This window comes from Saccopteryx bilineata, chromosome 5 (assembly GCF_036850765.1).
Source record: "Saccopteryx bilineata isolate mSacBil1 chromosome 5, mSacBil1_pri_phased_curated, whole genome shotgun sequence".
Classification (NCBI taxonomy): Eukaryota; Metazoa; Chordata; class Mammalia; order Chiroptera; family Emballonuridae; genus Saccopteryx; species Saccopteryx bilineata.
The window spans coordinates 41,732,266-41,759,855 of NC_089494.1; positions in this window are offsets into that span (position 1 = coordinate 41,732,266).

A 27,590-nucleotide genomic window follows, 5' to 3' on the forward strand; every position below is an offset into this window, starting at 1 on the left:
TCTAACTGGGTATCTGCCTCCAAAACTCAAAAACATTGATATGTAAAGACATTTACATCCCCAAAATATACACTAATTAAAAGTGATTTGACTTTGGGTGATGGGTATACAACATAATCAACAATTCAAATGCTATAGAAAAGTTTGGCTGAAATCTATTACTCTTATTGATCAATGTCACCCCATTAAATTTGATTTTCTAAAAATAAGCACTTAAAAAAGTAACTGTTTCTACCTATGTATTAAGTGACTTAAAAGGTTATTAGCATATGACCTCACTCATTTGAGAAATCCAATGAACAGTGTGAACTGAGCAATGAACAGAGGCAGAGGCTGGATCAAAGGGACCAGAGGGGAAGTGGACAGAGGGAAAGTGGAAGAGAAGATGGGATCAGAGAAGGGAAAGAGATTAATGAAATTATATATAGATAACACACCATTATAGTGAACAGGACAGCAAATTCTGGAGGGAATGGGGGAGGATATTAGGGGGAGGGGGTATGGGGGTGAGGGGAATGAAAGGATGGGGGAAGATATATTCAGCAGGACACTTGTATCTATGTATACACAAATTAAAATCATCAATACAAATAATCACAAGAAGTATCACATCTGTCAGAATGACTATTATCAATAAATCAACAAACAAGTGCTAGCAAAAAAAAAAAGGCTATTAACAAATACTTCAGTTGGAAAAAAAAAGCAGTGTTTTGATGACTTAATAATATCTTTTTTCAAATGACTGTAATCCAAAAATACTATTTAACATTCTACATCTGTTTTTCCAATAAAAGTAAATATGAATCACATATTAATTTAGATTTTCTACATGCTGCATTAGAAAAGTAAAATTTAATACCTTTTATTTTAACCCAATATATTAAAAATATAATCATTTCAATATTTATTCAATATAAAATTTAATGAGATATTTATCTTATAAGAGGGGACAAAGGCTTGAAATTTAATGAACATTTGACACTTACAACATACCTTAGTTGGAACTAGTCACATTTTAAGAGTTCAATAGTCCCATGTGGCTACTGCCTACCGTAAAAACTGTTCAGTTTTAGAAAACAGTCTGCAGAACCCAAATCCTCATTTGCTTTACTTTTAAGTAATAATATTATTTACACTAACAGTTTTCCTCTTAAACTTCTGCTTCATTATTTACTTTTTATAATTAATATTTATTTCAGTAGCTTGATGTGACAAAAGTATTCTCAGAGTGACATAAAAAATGAAGTGAATAAGATGTTTATTTTGTAAGGACATGATATAGAAAGGAAAGTAGGAGAGTTTGAAAGGGCAGGGGTCAATACTAGAGCTGGAGAACAATACAGAAAAATATTTCTCAATTATTTTATAAGATTATTCAGTATTGATACAAGATGAAGGGAGGAATGTAATAGTAATATTCATAAATGTTATACTTGAAAGTTTACTTGAAAATATAATTTCTTAATTATTTCACAAGAAAATAATTTATTAAGAATAAAATTTGTATTTTATTATTAGTGGTAATTATCACTGCATCATACAAATTAAAATTCAACTGATGCTTATATTGCCTAATTGGTGTTTAGTTACTGTATCTATTTTATTCATACTTTTCAAATCAATTTATTCAGACAATTAGTTTGACTAAGGTTTAAAGCTAACTAAAACAATTTGATAAATTTTTATTTTTGCTTCTAATAGACAGGAATAACATTTATCACTTTAAGTACCCAGAGTCTTTTTTTTCCCCTAATACTTGTAGAATCTTTGACATGAAATGAATTTTAGAGATAATTGAATTCAACAATTTTATTTAGTAGGTAAGAAAACTGAGAAACAGAGAGGTTAAGTGACTTGCCATAGGTCACAAAACTAATTAGTGCTCAGTTTAAACTAGTTTCTATTTTCTGTTTTACAGCTTACTGTACAACTTTGCTCCTTACGTTCTCTGCAAAGTACTCAATAAACCACAGTGAACTGTGACATCTTTCAAACACTAGTCTTGCATGATCTGTAGAAAGAAAATTTTCTAATATACAGATTAATTTTTTCTGTATTACTATATTTTACCCTATTACTCTCTGTCACATCTTGATTAAAATAAGGCCAATTCATCTAGCTGGTGTAATTCATATTTAAATAAGAAGTGACCTGAGAGAAAAATAGTCTTTAATTGGAAACTTGAGAATAAGCTATTTAAAAATGAAAGGTCCTTGCTAGAATAAGTATATAGAAAAAATATTTGGTTTTAGTCCAATAATACTTTTCTTCCACTTCTTACCATTACCACTCTATTCAGGCATGACTTCTGAAAGCTATAGGTCAGATACATATCATATAAAGGCACAAAGCATATAATATTGTGAAACAATACATATATCACATTGAGAGTTGGTATGCTATTTTCTGGGAGATACATGATATTTTGAAAGTAATTTAACCATTTGCTTTATATTTTTGGCTAATATTGTATCTTTTGAGTTATCCATCCTTTTATTCCTTTCTTAATTTAACAAATATTTTGTAAAGATTTACTATGTGCATGTTGGTAAAAATGTTTGTAATATATGCTTTTTATGTTTGCTCGCTTACATAAAAAGCGCCAGGTATATGTGGTCTGTGAAATTGCCAATTACCTTCTTGCTTGGGAAAGGCCATTGTTTTGCTAATGTTTGCTGGGGGAGGGATTTTTTTTTTTTTTTTTTTTTTTTGTATTTTTCTGAAGCTGGAAATGGGGAGAGACAGTCAGACAGACTCCCGCATGTGCCCGACTGGGATCCACCCGGCACGCCCACCAGGGGCAATGCTCTGCCCCTCCAGGGCGTCGCTCTGTCGCGACCAGAGCCACTCTAGCACCTGGGGCAGAGGCCAAGGAGCCATCCCCAGCGCCCAGGCCGTCTTTGCTCCAATGGAGCCTCGGCTGCGGGAGGGGAAGACAGAGACAGAGAGGAAGGAGAGGGGGAGAGGTGGAGAAGCAAATGGGCGCTTCTCCTGTGTGCCCTGGCCGGGAATCGAACCCGGGACTTCTGCACGCCAGGCCGAGGCTCTACCACTGAGCCAACCAGCCAGGGCCTGGGGGAGGGATTTTGATTGCGCCAGCCTTTTTCAAAAAGAGGCAGAAAAAAGCCATGTTTGCAGAGTGAGATCAGAGAGAACACAGAATGCTGTGGAAGAAGCCATGATGGCAGGGAAAGAGAAGGTCTACAAATGGGGAACCAGAGCTGAGGGGTTTTGCTAGCTCCACTAAGACTGGTGGGGCCTTTGAGTCTAGGAGAAACCGAAAAAGATTCTCCTGGCTGTGGAACCAGAGAATGTGTCAGGGCTTTGAGAGCCACTGAAAGAGAGGGAAGAGGTCTTCCCTGTGTGTTTGATTGTCAGCCGATGCGAGACTTTAATAAAGGAATGGCCCACCATTTTTCGGCTCCACTGTTTTTTTACCAAGTGTCTGAATTCAATGAGAACCTGCACCTGAATGGCCATGACGAAAGTGACCCCTGGCCCTTACAGTGCCGCACAAACATATGAGTTCCCGAAGGTGAATTTTAGTTACTGAAAAGAAACATAAATTACTAAATAAATATATTATTACCTGTGCGGTGAGAGTAAGGATTAGAGAGGAAAAGAAATGCATCAAATTACTTGATAAAGGTGGAGTTCTGTAAAAAATGAACAGATGCACAAAGGAAATGAGGGAGCAGACCATGCAGAACTTGTCTCCTGTTAAAGAACATGCTTTCCCTGCCGAAGGAAGGGGTGGAAGAAGAGCAGGGCAGAAATATATTGAGTGTGTGGGAAACTGATAGAATGAAAGATCAGATTTATTGAAATGTCCTCAGGTGTCATATGCTTTTATTTCTGTTTTAAAAGAATTCTTGTGGCACTCGGTTGAGATTGACAATGGATAGGAGAAGAGAGGGAGCAAAAAATTCTGGCAGTGAGCTGATGACTAGTACAGACGTGATGATGGAAGCTTGGCTAAGGCACTATCAGTGATGGAGGTGAGAAGTGGTTAGGTTTGGCATATGCTTAGGATGTTAAATATAACTCCAAATTTATGGCTGTAGTAGCTAGAAGGTCGGTGATATTCTTTGCTCATGATGGAATTCCTTGTGGTATATCATGTTCAAGGAGAAAAAGAAGTTAAGAATTAACACTTAAATGTGATAACCTTTTAATATATAGACATACAAGTGGAGAAGAAGGGTAAACAATTAAGCATGCAAGTCTGCAATACAAAAGAGATAACTGCTTAAAAGTTAGAAAAACTGTCACAGGACAACTTTCTTAGCAAAGCATTTATTTTCACCCCCATCCACAAGTTCTAACCTTGGTTCCTTTCTTGACATTATCTTTCATTATAAATAATTTATCATAAAAATGAGACCAAATTATTAGAATATCTGGTACAATAACTAAATCACTAGAAATAAAAATATGGGCATTATTAGAGGGTAATTTCTCTACTGCTTTACTTTTACATTCACTCAGAAATTCACATGTGAACTCTTTAAAGGAACTGGGACTATGAAATCTTGTATTTAAGGGTATGGTCAAATACTGAAGAATCTAACTGATAGCAGATGTTGCTAGAGGGACACTGCTACGGAAGAGCAAGCACCAATCCAGCCTGTTCCATCAACGTGAATGTACCCTTTTTCTCTCACTATTGCTCTTCCTCTTGCTCTCACTTGAACTCTCACTGTGTCACAGACATACAAATATACATGAACACAGTGGGACACATACAGTCATTAGAAAACACCACAGCTGGAGGAAAAAAGACAATTAAAATTAGCAGTTGCAACCTGGCTTTTTATTTTACACATTTAAATAAAGAAGCACTTTCAAAAACCTTCCAAAGATTAAGCAAATAAAAGCTTTCCTCACTTATTATCCATTATAAGAAGGTAATTCTTGAGTTAAACTCATAAAATTGAGCTTATGAAGGTATTTTTCTGGAAGACAGAAGGCAAAAGTCAAACTTATTTTTTAAAAACACTAGTATTTTAAGTATGAGGATTAAAAGTCTCAATCCTAAAAGAAGTTTATTTGTTTTAGTGTTCTTATTTAAACATTCAAGGGGTCTTGCTCTAGTTATTACATTTTTATATGAATGATGAGCAAATTTAGTTTATGAATGAGGCTAGCATAATTTCACTAAATGGGTTTGCATATGAGTTCTGTTTTGTACTGACATTTTCTCTAGAATCTGTGCAATTGAAATCCATACTTCCAACCGTTAAGGACTGGTTATATAACAGAATAGGCATCTTGACTTTCTAATTGTAACTGACATCTATAGAACCATAAATCCCTTGAGCACAAATGTCAAGACAGGAATGACATCCACAAAGTAAATTGCAACTTATTGTCTTATTGTCTAAGACCAAGTTCCACGTACTCATCTATTTTAATGGGTCATATAGATGTTGAATGAATTATATTTTTCTGATAAGGTATATTAAATTATTCTATTTATTTCTCATTTATATTCTGAGTTGTCAACATCAATATAAAGAACTCTACTTCCTTATGCATTCCGTATAATGTTCTAAAATAAGGTTTATTTCAAATTGCTCTGAAACATATATGTATCTTTACAATGCTATTTGGAAATCACTCATACATTATGAATAAAGCTTGTGAATGACTATATATATATATATATTTTTTTTTTTTGTATTTTTCTGAAGTTGAAGATGGGGAGGCATGCACACGACCAGGATCCACCTGGCACGCCCACCAGGGGGCGATGCTCTGCCCATCTGGGGCGTCATTCTGTTGCAACCAGAGCCATTCTAGCGCCTGAGACAGAGGCCATGGAGCCATCCTCAGCACCCAGGCCAACTTTGCTTCAATGGAGCCTTGGCTGTGGGAGGGGAAGAGAGAGACAGAGAGGAAGGAGAGGGGGAAGGATTCTTGGCCTGTGTGCCCTGGCCAAGAATCAAACCTGGGACTCCTGCACGCCAGGCCGATGCTCTACCGCTGAGCCAACCGGCTAGGGCCTTATATTTTATTTTTTTACCCAGCCAAATAATTTTTATTATTAGTTTTATTTAAAGTTAGATATCTCAGATTTTCTTAATGATGTAACATCTTATATGTATTATTTATAATATGTAACACACAAATATCTTAATGATATAACATGTTTTTCTTCCCCTTCACTCTCACTTTCCTTTTTCTTTTATCCCTCTTATCCTCTTTAAATTCATCCAACAAACACATATTTACTACTAGAAAGACTTCCTGAATATTAATCAGAGGGGTAAAGTTTTTAATAATTACTTGTTATTCTACTTTAAGAAGCATAAATAATAATTTTGGTAAATATTTATTTTTATGTTCTTATTTAAATGAAAGTCATGATATCCCCACTTTGGTTCTTCTGACAAAATCTCCCAGAAAGAATGTTGTGTGGAGGGTGAGGGGACTACCTGAAGACATTGGAGAATAAACAAAATGATCCTCTGGGCAGAAATGGCATTTAGAAGCGGAAGTACTGAGTGAATTTCCTGTTTTCATAATGTGTAGCCTGAGAACAAGCCTCAGTTTGCCTTTGTAAGGCAGTTAAATCTCTGAAAGAACATCTATGGTCTTGATGTTCTGAAGATCAGTAGGACAGGGTTTAGGACAATTACAAATAACAGAAAATGAAGGACAATATTTATGAAAGGAGAGACCAGACAAAAGTAGCCTGTATTTTTTTTATATATAAATTAACCCCTGAACCATGCATATGGGGCATGTATCAGGAAGTCATTAAGAGGCTAAGAGAAAAAGAATTCAATTGATACTTGAGCTATTTGTTCATCAGGCAGGATTACTATAGACAATTTACACCTAGACACATATAGCTGAAATCCAAAATAAGTAGATTTTTTAAAGAAGTCAGTGAAAAATAAAAGGCACATATCTTTTACAGAATGATAATTAGAATGATTACTGAATACTTATCAGACACAATGGATGTCAGAAAACAATGAAAAAATATACTGAAAACATTGAAAGAAAATAAAAACAACTCTTATGCCAGAATTTTATATTCAGCAAAGATATTCCTCAAGAATACAGTCAATTAAGACATTTTCTAATAATAAAAACTAAGAGAATTTGTCTCCAGCAGATTCAAATTTCTAAAACGTTAGAGGAAAATTAACCAAACAAAACTCAGAGCAGAAAGAAATGAAGTGCATTTGAAATTGAAATATTTGGCTAAATACAATTTTTTAAAATCCTCATTCATTTATAAAAGTATGTGAGAATTCAAAGAAAAGAATTATAACTTATTATGAACTGTAGGAGAATTTATATTTTTGGATTGTGGAATTTAAGCAAGATTTTAACATTATATTGTGGGATTATAACATAGTATATTTGTATTTGGCAATTCAAACAGTGAAATATGGACCTGAGAAATACTATGTCTATTATCTGAACACTAGACTGTGTAGAGCTGAGGATGTACATCATAGTTACTACAGTTGTGATCTCAACCTCAAAGAATATTTTGCAATGACTGAATATATTTTTTATTGTCACAACTGAGGGGAATGATGTCTTACTAACATTGAATGTGTAGAAAATAGGGATGCTGCTTATTTTCTTTTACAATACTCAAGAAAGCCCCACAATGGCCCAAATGTCAATCATGCCAAGATTGAGAAATCCTACTTTAAAGTAACTACTAAAATAGAAATAAAATGAAATAATGCAAAAAGGTTAAATAAGTAAAAATTGAATTATATTTTAAAAATTTAGTTATTCCAAAGGCAGACAAGGAAAGAGAAAATGACAAACATAAGAAAAAGGGCAGAATAACAGAAAACAGAAAATTATGGACATAAATCCAACCAGATAAATAATTACATTAAATATTAGTGACTGAACTCTCCAATTAAATAGGAGTTTTGAAAATTCTATGTCATCCTTATTTAACAATGTGAATGGGATTTGTATTATGTTGTGATGGGTAAATAGTGCAGGTTTATCATTTGTACTTGTGATATTTGTAGCATGTTATGTGAAGCAAACATCAGCATGTTAGACGTGTATTTGAGAAAAGAAAAATAAATATGTTTGCGAAGAAGTTAAAAATACTTACTGTTTCCTCCTCTTCTGAATTGTCCTTAGAGAAACTGCTTTAGCCATGTGATCCTGAATTTGGTCATAACTAATGGGCGCCATTAAATTCTTGATCTTAGAGGAATCAGTTTATATTTTGGATCATGCAGATCAGATAGTTTCACACAAAAATTTGAGCTAAATTCCAGAAACAGTGTGGGATTAGAACTAACTAATATTTTGTTAGAGAACTCATGAACTTGTTATTGTGTCAGGATATTCCTCCTTACTGGTTTGGGATTCTGCATCTTCATCCTTAAGTATTATCAGATTCTATTGACATACTTCTTTTAACTTGTGCTGTAATTGGTACACTTCAGATTCTTGTATGAAACATTAGAATGAGTTTCATAGTAGTTAAAAGTTGTGAATACAGGGGGTCTTTGGATTACAACAGTCTCAACATATGACATTTCAAGTTTACAATGCTCACTCACATAAAAAGGTAAAAATATTGAAACATGAGTGTTTGTTTTTTCAGAGACAGAGAGAGAGAGAGTCAGAGGGAGGGATAGACAGGGACAGACAGACAGGAATGGAGAGATGAGAAGCATCAATCAATAGTTTTCATTGCACGTTGCGACACCTTAGTTGTTCATTGATGGCTTTCTCATATGTGCCTTGACTGTGGGCTACAGCAGACTGAGTAACCCCTTGCTCAAGCCAGCGACCTTGGGTCCAAGCTGGTGAGCTTTTGCTCAAACCAGATGAGCCCACGCTCAAGCTGGTGACCTCGGGGTCTCGAACCTGAGTCCTCCGCATCCCAGTCCAATGCTCTATCCACTGTGCCACTGCCTGGTCAGGCAAAACATGAGTGTTTTAACTTATATCACTAGTGTTGTACTTACAGACTACGTGGGACAACTAGTTTGGTTGCACGCAGAGAAAGAATACAGAGTAACAGGACGTATGAGTGAGGGAGTTGGCATCCCCCAGTACACTTACCTATGCCATTTTGGACTGTTAAAAGCACAAGTGTTCCATTTGTGTTGCTTTGTTTGGTGAGATTTTGGCCCTTATCATGGCTCCTAAACAAAAGTCAGAGTCTTCAGATGGTAGTGCTTCGAAGAGGAAAGCCATCACGATGGATGTCACAAAGCTACTGGTATCACATGGAGAGGAGATGTCTGCTGAGGACTCATTCAGCTGGAGAAGTAGCTGATCAAAGAGAAAGAGACAAAAACCCCAGAACCCAAGTGATTTACTACCAAGGTTTGACAGAAGATTTTTTTCTATGGTAGAGGATGGGTTGGCAAAATTTCAGGCTGAGGACCTTAGTGATGACAGATTCAGTAAGGTCTACAGAACCATTATGGATGCCTTGCAATGCTATCAGTAGATTTTGGAAGAGAAGTCATCAACTTTCCAGACTAGCCTGGAAAAATTCTTTAAGAAGGTAGAGAGGCTTGCAACAGAACTGTACCCTCTACATCAGCTGCTTCTTGAGATGAAACACCTGTAAGTACAGGTAGAATCATCTCCAGCATCTTCTGCATGTTACTTAGGCAATCCTGATTCACCTAACCCAGTATCTCCAGCACCTTCTGCTGGTTTTCCTGCCTCTCCAGCTTCCTCCTCCCAATAAGTTACTTTCTCCCACTGCAATGCCCCTTCCAGAGTGCAAGGCAACCACGCAAATAAAGGTAAGAAATTTTTTTTGCATTCATTTTTTTTCTTTTACTACAGTACAGTGTACAGTACAATATATTTATGTCTTTTTCCTTTTTCTGTGGCTTAGTTATGTTTTAATGTTCTAGATTATAATTTTATAACTGTGTTAGAATAGGTAAGTGACTTAGGCTAAGGAGTGTTTTGACTTACACCAAAATTTGGGTTACGTCACTGTCATAGGAAGGGAACTGTGTTGTAACTTAAGGACCCCTGTATACTTTTTTATATAAAAAGTCAAAAAATGCCTTATTTTCTTGTCAAATAACTGAATGAACCACCATTAGGAAATAAGATGGATTTAAACAAAAACAACTGTGTCTTGATTCCTGAAAAACAAAATCTTTAAAATTCATATTGGAAATTATAAGCTATTGCCAATATTAAATGGGTTTACTTCTCAATATATTAAACAATTAAGCCATCTGATTTCTACAGAACGATTGTTACTTTAGTGACTTAAAAACTAGTTTATATAAAGCATATCTAGAATACAAGGGCTCTTGGTGACAATTTATTTCAAATCATCTTTTGCTGATTTGGGCTTGCAAACAGAAATGGTACTGCACTCACTGGAGAATTACACATCTTTATATAATCAATAAACTTTTTCTTAGTATACTTATTATTCTGAAAACACTCTCAGGTGGCTTTATTTTTATACCAGGGCCATGAGATAATCCTAAATTATTATAATTTGGGGGACAGATTTTCTCATGAGCTAAATATTCTAGACCAGGTGTTGTAAACTAATTTTGTTTATGCTGTTTCAACATGCAAAGGCTAAAAGAAGCCAACTTTACAAATAGAAAATTGACAAACAGTTGAGACAAGATAGAACCATCAGAGCTGTAAAACAATAACAAACACAATATTTTGTACCCTGGTGTTGTTTGCAAAATAAAACAAAAAGATTTTCATATGGTTTTATTGTTCATTAATCTAGCATAAATATAATGTATGAAATTAATTAAAATATTTGGAAGAGTTTCTTTGTTCATTTATGAGACTGAGATTTTTATCATAAGATACATATTTCAAATTGTTAGATATGTCAACTGAAGGCCATTGGTGTCCATTCAACACTAACAGGAGTCCCAATTTGAAACATGACGAAGATGGAAACTTTATTCTGTGCAAACAGCTCAATTATGATGCATCATGACTATGAATACAGCACAGCTGTTTCAAAGACCTGGGCCCAGGTGGCCCCGGCTGAAGCAAAGCCCTCTTTAAGCTAGACAGCTCTGCTCTTTGCTGGTCTGCTTGTTCTGATGAGTCATCTTCGATGTTGCTCCAGGTAGAGAAACAGTCCTCAATCTTCAGTGAAACAGAAAAGTGCTCTCTCAGAGCCAGAGGAAAGCTGACTTATATAGACAGCAGTCCCTACACCAGTCTCTGATTGCTTTGTCCTAGGCAAATGAGGACTCCAAATTATTGCAGATTTATTGGTCCAGAAGACACTGTCCTCATTGGTCAAAATAGAGTCACTCTGATTGGTCAGTGAAGAAGATGATGGCAATATAACTAGGCAGCTCCAATTGGATTGGGAAAACCTTGGTCCTATTTGTTAAAATAGGTATCCTGAAACGCTTTTGTAAGGAAAGGCTCAGATGGCAGGAACACAGTGCAGGCAGTCACAGTTCAGTGCAAAGGTAGCTAGATGAGTGCAGGCTTCTTCCTGAAATGCAGTTTGCATGAGAGGCCCTGTTGTTGTTTTCATTTGACCCCAGTTAGCCTCCATAAGCCCTTTTTAGTATGTATCTTTATTCTCAGGGTCCACAGATATATAGTTTAAATTATGAAATGTAATTGTTTTAAAATAACAATGAAGGTATTCAAATAATAGTGATTGTATGTTAAAGAAAAGTCTTAAAACTATTGTGGTCACATCTGTACCTCTCATATCATGTTGATTTATTCTTCTGTGAATTTGGAGTATTGAGTGAAAGAGATGAATGCATTCAGAAGTATGATTAGGAGTAACAGAAAAGTCATGAAGATGTAAGTACAACATAGAGAACATTGTCAATAATATTGTAATAACTATGTATGGTGCCAGGCGGGCCTGGAAATATCAGGGGAAACTTTATGAAGTATATGATTGTCTAACAGTTATTCTGTATACCTGAAACTAATATAAAATAATATTGAATGTAATCTGTTATTAAAAAATAAAATTTAAATTCAAAAAGAAACTTTTCTTTTTTTATCAAGTTGAAAATAATATTGTATTATTATCTCCTGTAATTAAACCATACTTCTTAGAGTTTATTTTGTAAGAATGATATTTTCAAAGTACGTATCACCAATAAATCATAAATGATTTTTAACCAATTATCCACCAACAGTTTTTTCCCCTCAGTTCAAATTTACAAAGCTGCTTTATGAGTATAAATTTAATAAATATGTAACTCTTTAGGGCTCATTTATAAAAGAAAATGTATTATGATTATGAGTGAAAATTAACGAATCAGTCAACAACTAAAACTAAACAACAACAACAATAAAATAAACAAAATCAAAAGAATAACAGCTTCTAGAATAGCATTAAAAAGGTGTTTCCATTGCATTCTGACATTTAGTTTAAGGTAAAACATGATTTTACACATAAAAAAATATCATTCTCATTCTAATTTCTCTTTATGCAACTAATTCTCCCAATTTGAATGTTAGCAACATTTTTAGTCTTCAACTTAGTATTTTTTTAAGTTATGATTATATTTTTATCTTTTTTCTTTCTCTGTCTCACTCTAATTCTAGCGCTAGCACTTTCTCCCTTTCCGATTAATTAACCTGGCCAGCAGGTTGGGAGTAGTAAATGGGTAATGTCTCCCATGGAAAACCACACTTCCACTGTGAGGTTATTTGGCTAGTTAATTTTAAACAGGCAAACATTAACCCTCTATTTTTTAGATAGTTTTTTATTTCTGTTACTCATATGATTATGTATTTTTACAATCTATGCCATCATCCCTTTTGTATATCCTATTATTTGTGTATGATATCTTTTGCTTCAGTCTCCATAGCATTCTTTTATACTTACAAGTACTTTTTGTTTTTGTTTTTATTAGGTCGGACTTCCTTTATTAAATATACCATATCATAAATGCGATTTTTAAGCGTGTCTTTTTTTTGTTTCCCTGTTACATTATAAATTATGGCAATTATAATTTATATTTCTAACATTTATCTATTCTATAATCAGTATTTGCAATTATATTTGCCTAATTAAATATCTTTGCATTTTTATTTTTTCTTTCAGTTGGGTCTCTCTTTACTAAGCTACCGGGTGATCTTCTACTGCCAACACACTTCAGTCAATCTCAATTCCCCCAGCTGTCACAGAACTCAGACCACTGAGAGCTACTGGCAATTATGAAATGACAGGCGATGAAAGGCAATTAAAGGTTGAGCCAAAGAAAACAGACTGGCAAGCTGTGAGTCCAGTGTTTTGAGAGAAGTGTTGGATTTCTCAGGATTCTACAGAGGTTGTGTACAGTACAGATTGGGGCACATGGACCCACAGATCTGAACTAAGTCAGCAATTTTTTCACAGATTCTAACACAGACGCTGTGCCCTTCTGGGCGTCCCTAGTATTATAATGCATGGTACACTGCTTGAAGTCTGTTGATGAAATGTTACTTCCTTTAGTTTTGAAAATAATGACTTTTTAGAAAAAGAAAAACTTTTATTAAAAAGTTAAGCAATATCTAAAGCTCAAAAACTGGAATGCTTAAAAAATTTCTTTATCATTTAGAAATATTCATTAGCATTTGATGATTATTATTATATTCAGGCCTTGCTTATGTATAGATATGATATGTATGTGTACATGTACATCTATACACACATATATGTATATATTATACATCATAAAAGTATATGAATGTATGCATGGAAATTAGGTTATGTCATTGTTAACCAACAACTCAAGAATACTAAGTTATTTCTTAGTTTACCCCTGAATCCTTACTATGGAACCAGGTTAGTTGATCAGGCTGTATCTTAACCTATTTAATTTGCTATATAAAGAAAAATATGATTATGAAATTCTCACCATTAATTTATAAAACTTGATAATTTCTTTTTGCAATTATTTATTCATTATAGACAGGGGAGAGAGAGAGAGAGAGAGAGAGAGAGAGAGAGAGAGAAGGGGGAGGAGCAGGAAGCATCAACTCCCATATGTGCCTTGACCAAGCAAGTACAGGGTTTTGAACCGGCAACCTCAGCATTTCCAGGTTGACACTTTATCCACTGCGCCACCACAGGTCAGGCCTCTTTTTGCAATTAATACAAAGGTAATTTTTCTCATTGAAGAGTCAACATTGTCTTTGATTTTTTATTATGATGTCTTAATGCAATATATATATATATATACATATATATATATATATATATATATATATATATATATATATATATCAGAAACATATTAGAGACAATCTTAGACTCATATGCCCCTGGCATTCTTTTTCTCCTTAGTTCTTCTTGTTGTTGTTGTTGTTGTTGGTAAAAGTAAGATTAAATGAAAAAGTTAAGTGATACATATTAATAAATACCAAATGGTTTTATTTACATATACAGTCATCTTGACATACATTGTCATTTTATGGAAAAGGTAAAATGGATGTCACCATGACCTTTCATTTTACATAGAAAAATGGAACTCACATTGCAAGTTGCTTTACCCCATGGCTAAATTATTATATCAGTGGAAAAGTGTATTCTGAAAAGTTTTGTAACAGGATTAACAGTTTGATGCCAGAATGTATTTGAATAATACAACTGACCAGAGGCGGATTTAACAGTAGGCACAACGGGCAGGCGCCCTGGGCCCTGACTTCTGAAGGGCCCCGAAAAATGCCAACTTTACACTTTTTTAATGAGAGCAGGTTTGGCTTCATATGTGCAATTTTAACATTAATAGAACATAATATGTTTTATTTATTTAAAAATATGGTTAACATGTATTTTTATTTTCCTTGTCTCTCTCTCTTTTTTTAAGGGCCCAATATTTTTTTCTGCTCCCAGGGCCTTAACCACCCTTAATCCACCTGTCTAACTGACTCACCTTGTTCTGATTTCATAAACAACAAATGACTTCCATATTATAACAATTTTCCTGGCAGTTTTTAATTTTTTTACTAATTCAGAGTATTTTTAGCTGAGGTTTCAATGTACTTTACTGTTGCATTGTAGATTGTGACAAAAAAATCTGACATTTTACTTCATATAATAATCTCTTTGAGTTATATACTTTCAAATCATTTCAAAGAGGTCTTTATTTACTTAACAAAAATGTTTCTGATAATGCAAAGCTAAAAGCATAACTTTAAATGATGTCCAACAAATTGTAAAAATCAACTTTGCCTGACATTTTCCTTCCTTGATGTAACCCCCTTAAACTCCTAACAATGAGAAGTAGTTTTAAATTATGATTGCTATTTACTGATTAAATAAATTAATATGGCAGTGAGAAAATTCCAGCTTAAAAAAAAAACATGGATTAGGAATTCTCTCATAATATGCATTACTGTTCACCTTATTCTTTTCATATGTTTAGATATAATTGACATATAAATTTCTACTAGTTTCAGGTGTAAAATATAGTGACTCAGTATTCATTCACTGTTATTCCTCTATGTGGAAGAGAAACTAAAATTTTGGTTGTAAGAATATCATAATCTCACATATGTTATCACCAATAGATAGCAGCCGAGCGTAGTAATGCATTCTTCATTTTTCAAATACATATCAATTGATAAGTGAAGATAATCTACATTATATTGCATAATGCACTAGGTTATGTCAGTAGTTTAAAAATAATATTTAATTGACTTCTAAAAGTATTATTTAATAAAACAAACAGGTCATTAATGGCTTCATTTCTTGCATCAAGATATTATAAAGAAAATGCAAACCTTAGTGTCATTTTTAAAGAAAAGGATATGGACCAAGAAACATTTTATTTTGCTTTGTTCAAAACAGACTTTTGGGCTATATATTTTATAATCTTCAGTAATCTTCCCTTTCTTTTACTTATGTAGTACAATTCTGCTAAAATTGACAATCTTTTCTGATAAAGAATACCAAGTGCTCCTTTCTTCCTATTTTTTTTAAGTTATGTTATGAAATATAAGCCAGATTTATAGTTGCTGATTATTTGATAGTTTGTCTGCATTAACAAATTGATTTGCCTTATTATAGGAAATCTATATGTACTTAGTTGCCTAATAAAAGTACTTCCCTCTGCTTCATTTTCCCATCAACTTTTCTGAAAAAAATATTTTAATTATGAAAATTCTCTTGCAAGAGAATATATTTCACATTTTAATGGTCATGGTACTACTGTTATAAATCTGTCAACCTGTGTTAAGTATCTAAAGGCAGAATTTAACATGAGTGAGTATTCTCTTTACAAACTCAATTTTAAACACATACATTTTATTGTGTGTGAAAATAATTTAAACAATAATTAGCCACCTGCCCATCATTTTACAAGTGAGGCTTACTGAACCTGCAATTTTCCAATTACACAAACAATTATATTGCTTGCATTTGTCAACAGTAAAACAAATTTAGGCAGATTTTTTTTTTTTATACTAAAGGAATGATATGTCAATGGCTTGTTTTTAGTTCGGTATATAAAACTCCATGTTTTATGTTTGTTACTTATTTTTTTTTACAGTAATTACTTTATAAAATAATTATTTGTTTTGTTACCATGCTTTTTGTTACCATACCCCTTAGCTGTGTATATAATGAATTTTGGTGTTATTTTTTTCTCTTTTGTTGTCTTTCCAGAGTGGAAGTTTGTCCTCTAACTCCAATTATGTAAAATAAAGATGTTATTTGTAAAAATATTTTATTTTTAGTTGATTAATAAGTATATGATAACAATTCCTTGATTTAAGAGCTCTTAAAAGGAATATATATATTTCAAATATATTTATTTCTCATTGAGTACATCAGGTGTAAAATTAAACAGTTTTCTTTAACTTTAGCTTAGAGAGCCAATTTGTTGAAAACTTAATTGTTATCCATTCTTTTAGACACACACCCTGAAGCAGGATAGCTGGATCATGTGTTAGTTCCATTTTTAGAACCTCCATAGTGTTTCCATAGCATATGTACCATCTGACATTCAATTTCTCCACATTATCATCAACATGTATTATTTGTTTAAATTTTTGTTGTTTCATAGTACTCATTTTAACAGATATAAGGTGATACGTCATTGCATTTTTAATTTTTTTATTGGTCTGACCTTTGGTGGTGCAGTGGATAAAGAGTCAACTTGGAATGCTGAGGTCACTGTGCTACTTCAAAACCCAGGGCTTGCCTGATCAGGCAGTGGCACAGCGGATAAGAGCATTGGACTGGGATGTGGAAGACCCAGGTTCGAGACCTCGAGGTTGCCAGCTTGAGCACGAGCTCATCTGGCTTGAGCAAAAAAAAAAAAAAAAAAAAAAAAAAAAAAGCTCACCAGCTTGGACCCAAAGCCCCTGGCTCGAGCAAGGGGTCACTCAGTCTGCTGAAGGCACACGGTCAAGGCACATATGATAAAGCAATCAATGAACAACTAAGGTGTCACAACGAGAAACTGATGATTGATGCTTCTCATCTCTCTCCGTTCCTGTCTGTCTGTCCCTGTCTATCCCTCTCTCTGACTCTCTCTCCGTCTCTGTAAAAAAAAAAACAAAAAACAAACAAACAAACAAAAAAACAACCCAGGGCTTGCTTGGTCATGGCACATATGAGTGTTGAAGCTTCCTGCTTCTTCCCCCATTCTTTCTCTCTCTCCTCTCTCTGTTTATCTATCTATCTATCTATCTATCTATCATCTATCATCTATCTAATCTCTTTGCTCTTCTCTAAAATGAACAAAATATTAAAAAAGAAAATAAAAAAAAGAAAATTTTAAAAAATTTATTGAAATTATTGAGGTGACACTGGTTAAAAATTTAATAGGTCTCAAGTGTACAGTTCTATAATACATCATCTGTATAAGATATTATGTGTTCATCACCCAGGGTCAAGTCTCCTTCTGGTCATTGTGGTTTTGATTTGCATTTCCCTACTAATTATGATGTTGAGCATCTTTTGATATACCTGTTGGACATTTAAGTTGTCTTTGGAAAAAATGTCTGTTAGAATCTCAGCACAGTCTTTAATTGGTTATTTGTGTTTTGCTATTGCATGATAGGAGTTTAAATATTTTTTATATTAATGTTATAAGATATATGATCAATCCCACTACTGAGTGTATATCCAAAAAAAAAATGAAATTAGAATCTCAAAGAGATACTTCACTTCCGTGTTCATTGCAGCATTTTTCAAAATAGGCACCATATGGAAACAACCCAAATAATTATCAACAGATGATAGGATAAATAAAACATAATATGTGTGCATATACTTACAATGAAATATTATTCAGCCTTAAAAAGTAGAAAATTCTGTTATTTTCAACATTTTTAATTAATTTTTAAAGATTTTATTTATTCATTTTAGAGAGAGGAAAGAGAGAGAGACAGAAAGAGAAAGGAGGGAGAAGCAGAAAGCATCAACTCCCATATGTGCCTTGACCAGGGAAGCCCGGGGTTTCGAACAGGCGACCTCAATGTTCCAGGTCGATGCTTTTACTCACTGCGCCACCGCAGGTCAGGCATTTTTCAACATTTTTGATGAACATGGAGGACGTTGTGCTAAATGAAATAAGCTGCTCAGAAAAGAACAAGTACTCCATATTCAACATTATATAAGGTATTTAAAATAGATTCAGCCCTGGCTGGTTGGCTCAGTGGTAGAACATCAGCCCAGCATGTGAAAATTCTGGGTTTGAGTCTTGGCCAGGGCACACAGGAGAAGTGTCCATCTGCTTCTCCACCCTTTCCTCTCTCCTTTCTCTCTCTCTCTCTCTCCTCTCTCTCTCTCTCTCTCTCTCTCTCTCTCTCTCTTCCCCTCCTGCACCCAAGGCTCCATTGGAACAAAGTTGGCCCAGCCACTGAGGATTTCTCCATGGCCTCTGCCTCAGGCACTAGAATGGCTTCAGTGGCAACAGAGCAATGCCCCAGATGGGCAGAGCATCATATCCTGGTGGGCATGCTGGGTGGATCCTGGTCGGGAGCATATGTGATTCTATTCTCTGCCTCCCTGCTTCTCACTTCAGAAAAATACCAAAATAATAATAATAATAATAAACAATAAAATAAAACAGATTCATAGAAGTAGAGAATAAAAAGTGTTGTTAGGGGCTGAAAGGAAAGGGAAGTGGGGGTTTATTATTCAATGGGATAAAGTTTCAGTTATACAAAAGAAGTAGGTTTTAGAGATTCAATGTACAATATAGAACTATATAGTTAACAATATTGGATTGCCCCTTTAAACTTTTGTTAAGAGGGTAGATCTCATATTATGTATTCATACCACAAACAAACACCTCTTGAAAGCCAAAGAGGCCAAAGAATTTGGAGAGGTGATGAATCTGTCTATTACTTTGATTGTGATGATGATTTCATGTTTGTATGCCTATGTCCAAACACATCAAATTGTACACATTAAGTATGTGTAGTTTTTTGGTATATCAATTATATCTCAAAAAAGCTGTTGTTGTTTTTAAAAAATATCAAACTGATCTGTACCAAGACCTGCCTCAATTTTTTTCCATCTTCTTCAAACCAACAGACAGAAACTTTGTCTGCAGCTTTTCAGAATTACAAAACTACATGACAATTTTAGAAATTTATATCTATTCAAGACAATGAAAAATCTGCTGGAGAGTATAAATTTATTTTCGTGAATATAATTCTCATTTTCATATATCATAATGTTCTTTTTAAAATGTTTTAAACTTTAAGCCTGACCAGGCGGTGGTGCAGTGATAGAGCGTCGGATTGGGATGTGAAGGACCCAGGTTTGAGACCCAGAAGGTTGCCAGCTTGAGCACGAGCTCATCTGGCTTGAGCAAAAAGCTCACCAGCTTGGACCCAAGGTCGCTGGCTCAAGCAAGGGGTTACTCGGTCTGCTGAAGGCCCACAGTCAAGGCACATATGAGAAAGCAATCAATGAACAACTAAGGTGTCCAACGAAAAACTGATGATTGATGCTTCTCATCTCTCTCTGTCCCTGTCTATTCCTCTCTCTGATTGTCTCTCTGTCCCTGTAAAAAAAATTATAAAAAAATGTTTTAAACTTGAAGTCAAATACTGTATTTTTAATACCTCAGCTCTACCTAGGCTATGTATAATGAGAAGGCTCAGTCCCTAACTGAATTTTGCTAACTTTCTTTAGTGTTAAAATCATTTTAATGAGAAAGCTGGCATTACACAAATCCATTGATATAAGAATAACTAATATGAAGAGTAAGTTGCAAATTTATAGTACCCACTCATTTTATTTTTGTGGGGAAATCATCAAATTTGCACTATTCCTATTAAAAATAAAAGCAAATGACAATAGAGAATATAGTGTTGACTTCAATATTATTTCCTGATATTATAACCTCTATCCTCTACTATCAGAAAAAATAAACTTTAAACATTTATATAAATTTCGCATATAAATTATGAACATGAAATTAAAATAAAAATAAAATTTGAAGTTTATTCATATGTTGTAGATAAATGTATATTTTTCATAGCAACATCTATTGAATATTGATATTTGAGACTTTTGAACTGTACTAAGCTAAGTTACTTTTCATTTGGGGTCTTTCTTAATCACAGGTGCAAAATATATTAAAGACAAGGAAGAATTCTCACTCTATTCTCAATAATACTTTTACATATAAACAGTAAAAACCTTGTTTGCTCTGTTTTGCTAATATTTTAAAATAACAAGAGTTACTTATTTTTTGTAAAAAGTAAAATATTTAAGTTAAATAACCGGAATGCATTTTTTTCCAATATGTCTTTTAGACAGGAGCTTTGGAAATATAAATCACATAGACATTAATTAACTAGTAATCAGTGTAATGTATTAAATTGATTACTGATCATATATGTTTGTAGTACTAAGTTTTCATTTCTACTTTTATTGTAACAGAAATACTTAATTATTTTAATTATATTAGTTGTATGCCATAGGGTGAAAAAATTAGAAAAGTAAAGCTATTTTCGAATGAGATACTAATTTATCTTGTTAAAACATTTTAGCAACAACATAAAAGTTTTATTGTTTAATTATGCATTAGGAATGGAAAATAAGGTTAAAATTATATTTGCCTTCATTAATTCATAGTACACAATAGCTAGTTGAGTTTCATCTGGAAGAGTATAAAGAAAGACACTGGAGAAGAACAGAGAAAACAAAAATTTATGAATACAAAATCATGCCTTAAATAGATCAATTCATATGCAATTAAAATATCAAAAGAGAATAACATGTGGTAAACAGAACCCAGAAACTGGAGCCTAAAAACTAAAGGGAATTGTTCTGATTTTAGTAAATTGATCCGGATAATCTCTGATCCTACTCAATATTTCTTTATTAAGTCACAAATATGAACCCTTAGAAAAAGATGAAATATTTTAATGAAATAATTTGTTTTGATGAGCCTGACAAGATGATGGTGCAGTGGATAGAATGTTGACCTGGGACTCTCTAAGGACCGAGGTTTGAAACCCAGAGGTCACTGGTTTGAGTATAAGATCATAGACATGACCACATGGCATTAGCTCAAAGATTGCTGTCTTGAATCCCAAAGGTTGCTGGCTTGTGCCCAAGGTCACTGGCTTGAGCAAGGGGTCACTGGTTCAACTGGATCTCCCCACCACGTGAAAGCACATATGAGGAATCAATCAATGAACAGCTAAAGTGCCGCTACCATGAGTAGATGCTTCTCATCTCTCTTCTTTCCTGTCTGTCTGTGCCTGTCTGCCCCTCTCTCATGCTTGCTTAAAAAAATTGTTTTGATGAAACAGTTAACTTATCAGTTATCAGTACATGTTTATGTTTTAAATACATTTTACAGTTTATATATTTAATCATTGATATTCTTTTTAATGTTTATTTAATTGCATGTTTATTTTATTTCTGTAGTTTTAATGTAATTCCAGTTAATTTCTAATATTTTTCTAATATCCAATGTATTTTAGCTGTGGAATATTATTTTAAAGAAAAATATACTATAATACTCAACATGTACTGAGCTATCTAAGGCACCACTCTTAATGATACTTCCTTAGGCCTTAAAACTCTGCCCACCAAGCCACCTCTCCTGCAGTGATGGCCCTTGAGTCAGCTTTAAAGAAATTAAAGCCTATAATTAGTATTATATTTCACACACATTTATCCCTCGTATGTTTTCTTTACTGTCAACAAGTTGGCAAGACTTCTTATCAGGGCCTGTAGTACTCAACAATAAAGGAGCTTCATAGGGAAATTCATGGTATGATTTAAAAAAAAAAAATCTGGAGAACTAGTTTTTAAATAATTCTATACTTTAATGTTAAATGTAGAATATTCCTTGGTTTGTAAGATTGTTACTATTTATTTTGCAAAACATGGATCCCCTAAAAATTTAGCACTTTCAGGCATAGGGGTATAAACAGGAAATGCTTTTGTTTTTTGCTTTTATTTTTCTCTTCCCACTGTCTTTTAACTCAGCCTTGGTAGCAGGTCCTTTTTGCCTGGTGACACATCAGTTGAAACTAATTTTCCAATTTAAACCCACAAGACTAATTTTCTTTCTCTTTTCTGCTTTATTGAGGTATAATTGAGAAATTCAAGTTATTTAAAATGTATAACATGATGATTTGATATACACGCACACAATTATGAAAGGATTCCCACCACTGTGTTAATTAATACATTCACTACCTTACATGTTTGTCTTTATTTTTTGGTAAGACATTTAAGTTCTACTCTCTCAGCAAATTTTAATTATACAAAACAGTGTTATCAACAATAGTCACCATGTTATATGTTAGATCCTCAGAATTATTTGTCTTGTAACTGAAAGGCTGTATTCTTTCCCAACTTTTCCCTATTTATTTCCTGCAATATTTGACTTTTTCTCTCTGGCTTATTTCACTTAACCAGATTTCCTCCAGGTTAATTGCATTTTTGTCGTTTCAAATGACAGAATTTCTTTCCTTTTAAGACTGAATAATGTTTTATATATTGTCTACATTTTTTTATCCATTCATCTTAGGTTGTTCGCATACCTTAGCTATTGGGAGTAATGCTGTAATGAATGTAGTAGTGCATAGTGCAGAAATTTCTTCAATATTCTCTTTCCATTTCCTTTCAATATATACGCAGAGGATAAATGCTAGATCAAATAGTAGTTCTATATTTAATTACTTCCATACTCTTTTCCATAGCAGATGCACCATTTATCATTTGCAACAACAGTGCATGAGGGTTTCCTTTTCTCCACATCCTTTTTAGCATTTAGCTCTTGTCTTTTGGCAATTGTCATCCAAACATATGTGAGGTGATGTGGCTTTGATTTGCATCTCCATGATAATTAGTGACATTAAGCACCTTTTCATGTACCTATTGGCCATTTGTATGTCTCTTTTGGAAAAATATCTATTCAGACCCTTTGCTTATTTTTTAATTGGAATTTTTTTCTATTGAGTTGTATGTGTTCCTTGTATATTTTGGATATCAACCCTTAATTGGATATGCAGTTCACAAATATACATTTTTTCTCATTTCATAGTTTGCCTTTTCTTTGATAGTTTCCTTTGTCATAACAACATTAATTTCTTATAGTTTGAAGCTTCTCCCCTCACCACATGTCAGGATTGACTTATGAACATGATGGCAGAACAAGAACTGTTGTTCATTTTGCTGTCTGCCTTTGCATCTTCAGCAAACCCTCTGGTGTTGGAAGGGTTGAAGGAGGGAACAGAAGAAAGAAGAGTAACAGGATACAATGATTTATCCTTACTTGATGCTATGTATTCCCTATTATAACAAGTACCTTAACACTAACTCTCCTGTTAAGGTAAGCATTCTCTTAGTGGGGCCTTGTCCCCGACACTTATGAGTCTTTTATATTTTGTGTGCCAGATAGTACACCTTCAGCTGTATTCTTCAGGCTGCCCCTGTCTGTCCCTATAGACAGCTTTCTTTCTTGCAGACTTTCAAGAACAACTTAATATTTATTTTCTTACAACCAAGGGTAAATTTGTGTTTCCTTTCTCTAACAGATGGCAAAGATAAACTGATGAATAACATTGAAATAGAGGCATGGACTCATGGAACAGACTGACAGCTGTCAGAGGGGAAGTGGTATATTAGATTTATGAAGGTGAAGGGATTAGCTAAAAAATATATATATATGTGTATATATATACACACATATATATACATATATATATACACATACACACAGACACACACACACATATATGTGAACACATAGACACAGACAATAGTGTGGTGAGAGCCAGAGAGAAAAGAGACTAAGGCTAGGTGGAGGCAGGAAGAGATGGGAGAAATGTGGACAGAAAGAGATTTGCTAGAAGCAGAGGGCACATTATGTGGTAGGAAGATGGTGGTTTGTTGAGTTGTGCACTTGAAACCTGTATGGTTTTACAAACCGATGTCATCGCAATAAATTCAATAAAGTAAATATAAATTATCTGACCAACGGCGCTATAATTTTTAGTTTTTAGTTTTTTGGGTTTTTTTAGTAAAAGGAGGGGAGGCAGAGAGACATACTCCCACTTGCTTACTCACCAAGATACACTCGGCAAACCCACTAGGAGGTTATGCTCTCTGCCCTTCTAGGGCCATTCCTCCCTTGCAAACAAAGTCAATTTTTTTCTTTTTTTAGTGCCTGAGGTAGAGGCAATGGAGCAATATTCAGTGTCCAAGGCCAACTCGCTCGAGCCAATGAGCCATGCCTGCAGGTAGGGGGCAGAAAGAATGAAAGAGAGAAAGAAAGAAAGGAGGAAGGGTAGGGGTATAGAAGCAGATGGTTGTTTCTCCTGAGTGTCCTGATTGGGAATAAACCCGGGACATCCACATCCACACACCGGGTGGATGCTCTACCACTGAGACAACTGGCCAGGGCTATAATTTCTTTAAAAATGTAATTGTTGCCCTGGCCCAGTAGCTCAGTTGATGAAGACATCATCCCAATACACCCAGGTTGTGAGTTCAATCTGTAGTCAGGATGCATAAGGAACAACCAGTGAATGCATGGATAAGTGGAACAACAAGTCCATGTTTCTCTTCCTCCTTCTCAAATCAATAAATTAAAAAATTATTCTTAAATTGGTAAATTACATAACTTCACTTTTTCCCCACACCCAGCTGAAATATAGCTAACGGTAACTGGGAAGATGGTAATTAAAAATGCACATATTTAACCATACCTTTTATCATTTTCTCAGCTTCCCTTGTTGCCAGTAATAACCCATCCACCATACACATAAAGATGTAGATAATGTATTTGAGTAAATTTGTAAGTAAAAATAATTAATATTTTGAAAAAAAACATAATAAATATACATTAATATAACAGTTATTTAACCACTACCTTCATTTTTTTTATTGCATGAAAGATTATTGCTTTATATTTAGAGAGAGGGATCACTGACTAAAATCCATTAAAATTATTGATGTGTCTTTTTTTTTTTTTACAAAGACAGAGAGAGGGATAGATAGGAACAGACAGACAGGTAAGAAGAGAGATGAGAAGCATTAATCATCAGTTTTTCATTGTGGCACTTTAGTTGTTCATCGATTGCTTTCTCCTATGTGCCTTGACCATGGGGCTACAGCAGACTGAGTAACCCCTTGCTCGAGCCAGAGACCTTGGGTCCAAGCTGGTGAGCTTTGCTCAAACCAGATGAGCCCATGCTCAAGCTTGCGACCTCGGGGTCTCAAACCTGGTTCCTCTGCATCCCAGTTCGACGCTCTATCTACTGTGCCACCACCTGGTCAGGCTTGATGTGTCTTTAAATACTTGTTTATTTAAGGTGCCAAAAGAACACCATAATTAGGTTAATGAGTTTTAGTATACTTGTTTTTAAGCAAACATTCTGATCTTATATTACCAAATGTTTATTTTTATATTCTGTTTAAAAATTTAAGGAGATATAAGTTCATTATGGTAGAAAAAAGTAATGAGAAGAAACTATAAATCAGTTTATATAATGGATAAGTAGATTGATAGATTCAGTTTTCTGAGGATTTTGGTAAAATTTGAAAGCAAAATGTAGTATTTCCCATAATTGAATGGTAGCAAATAAATCAAATAGAAGTGATAATATCTAATCAAATATTCAGTATATTGGCTAGAACTTTATCTAGTAACTATAATTATTCACATTTTCCTTTTGATTCTTCTTAATACCACTCATATCATTTACTAAGGATGATAAAGTTTCTTTAGTGGCTAAAATATAGAAAGCAAGTTTTATAGTGAAATATCTAAAAACAATTTAATTTTTTAGACTCTTCTAGGAAATAACAGATTCAAAGGAGATTATATATAAAGACATACATAAAACAGCAAGACAAGTATTTTTCTTACCTCTTTTTGTCAGCAACTACTATTTTATTATTCAAGTGTAGATCACTGCAGAAGAAATCCCATCAATGACATGACTTTAAAGCTTCAACATCATAGCAGGGTAGAAAAATAGTATTTCAACCCTGGAAAGAAATAATTCAATAATTCATGTAGTACTAAAAATTTTGTTACCAAACATTATATCATCCACACTAGTAAGTTGAGATGTAAGTATAGTTCATATACTTTACTTAAAATACTCATGAATATGACTTGCAGCCCACATTTTAAATTTATATTTCTTAAAACAGTAAAACATTCCAAAATAATCACTTGAATAACAAATTTGAAAATATTTTCAGCATGTATTTAATATTCTATCTAAAAAGTTTCACAGTCTTGATGAATCTGTCTTCAACTTTGCATTATATGAAAAAGCAGCACATTCTATCGTTTAACTTTATTTGCTACATATATTTTGTCCTTTCAACTGGAGTTTATATTTTTTCATGATGATGTTTTTAGTTTATACTTTTTTTTAATTATGTGAAAGCAGAAGTCCACCTTGCAAGCCCTCTATGGGGTGATGCTCTGCCCATCTGGGGCGTTGCTCGGCAACCAAGGTACACTGCTTGCAAAAATAAGGGGATAAGGAACATGCTGATTCTCTAGTACTTTGAATATTTTGTATAGTGCATTTTCACCAATGAAATAAAACTTGGTTTTGCATCTCCTTTGCATAAATCAAACAACTTTCTTTGACTTGTTGTTTGCTTTTCTGATGTTCTTGTTTAATAAAAAATATCAATTGCTTCTTTTTTTATTACTTCATATTCATTTTGTAATATCCCCTTATTTTTGTGAGCAGTATATTTTAGCACCTGAGGCAAAGGCCATGAAGCAATCATCAGCTCCCTTGTCCAACTCACTCCAATAGAACTTTGGCTGCAGGAGGAGAAGAGAGAGAGAAGGGAGGGAGGAGGTAAAGAAAAAGATGACAGCTTCTCTTGTATACCTTGATAGGAAATTGAGCCCAGGACATCCACACACCCAGCTTATGCTCTATCTACCACTGAGCCAATTGGCTAGGGCTTGGTTTGTACTGCTTTTGTGTAATTAATATTAAAATAAATAAAATTATTTTTAAAAAGTATATTGATAATAAATTTACTGATGATTTTCTCTATATACATAGGTTTCTTAATACTTTCATCAGTCTTAATAATATTAGGATAGGCTTAGTTTTATTGGAAAATAAAGATGTGCATATGACTATTACTCATTAGATCAATTGCTTCAAAACTAAGCACA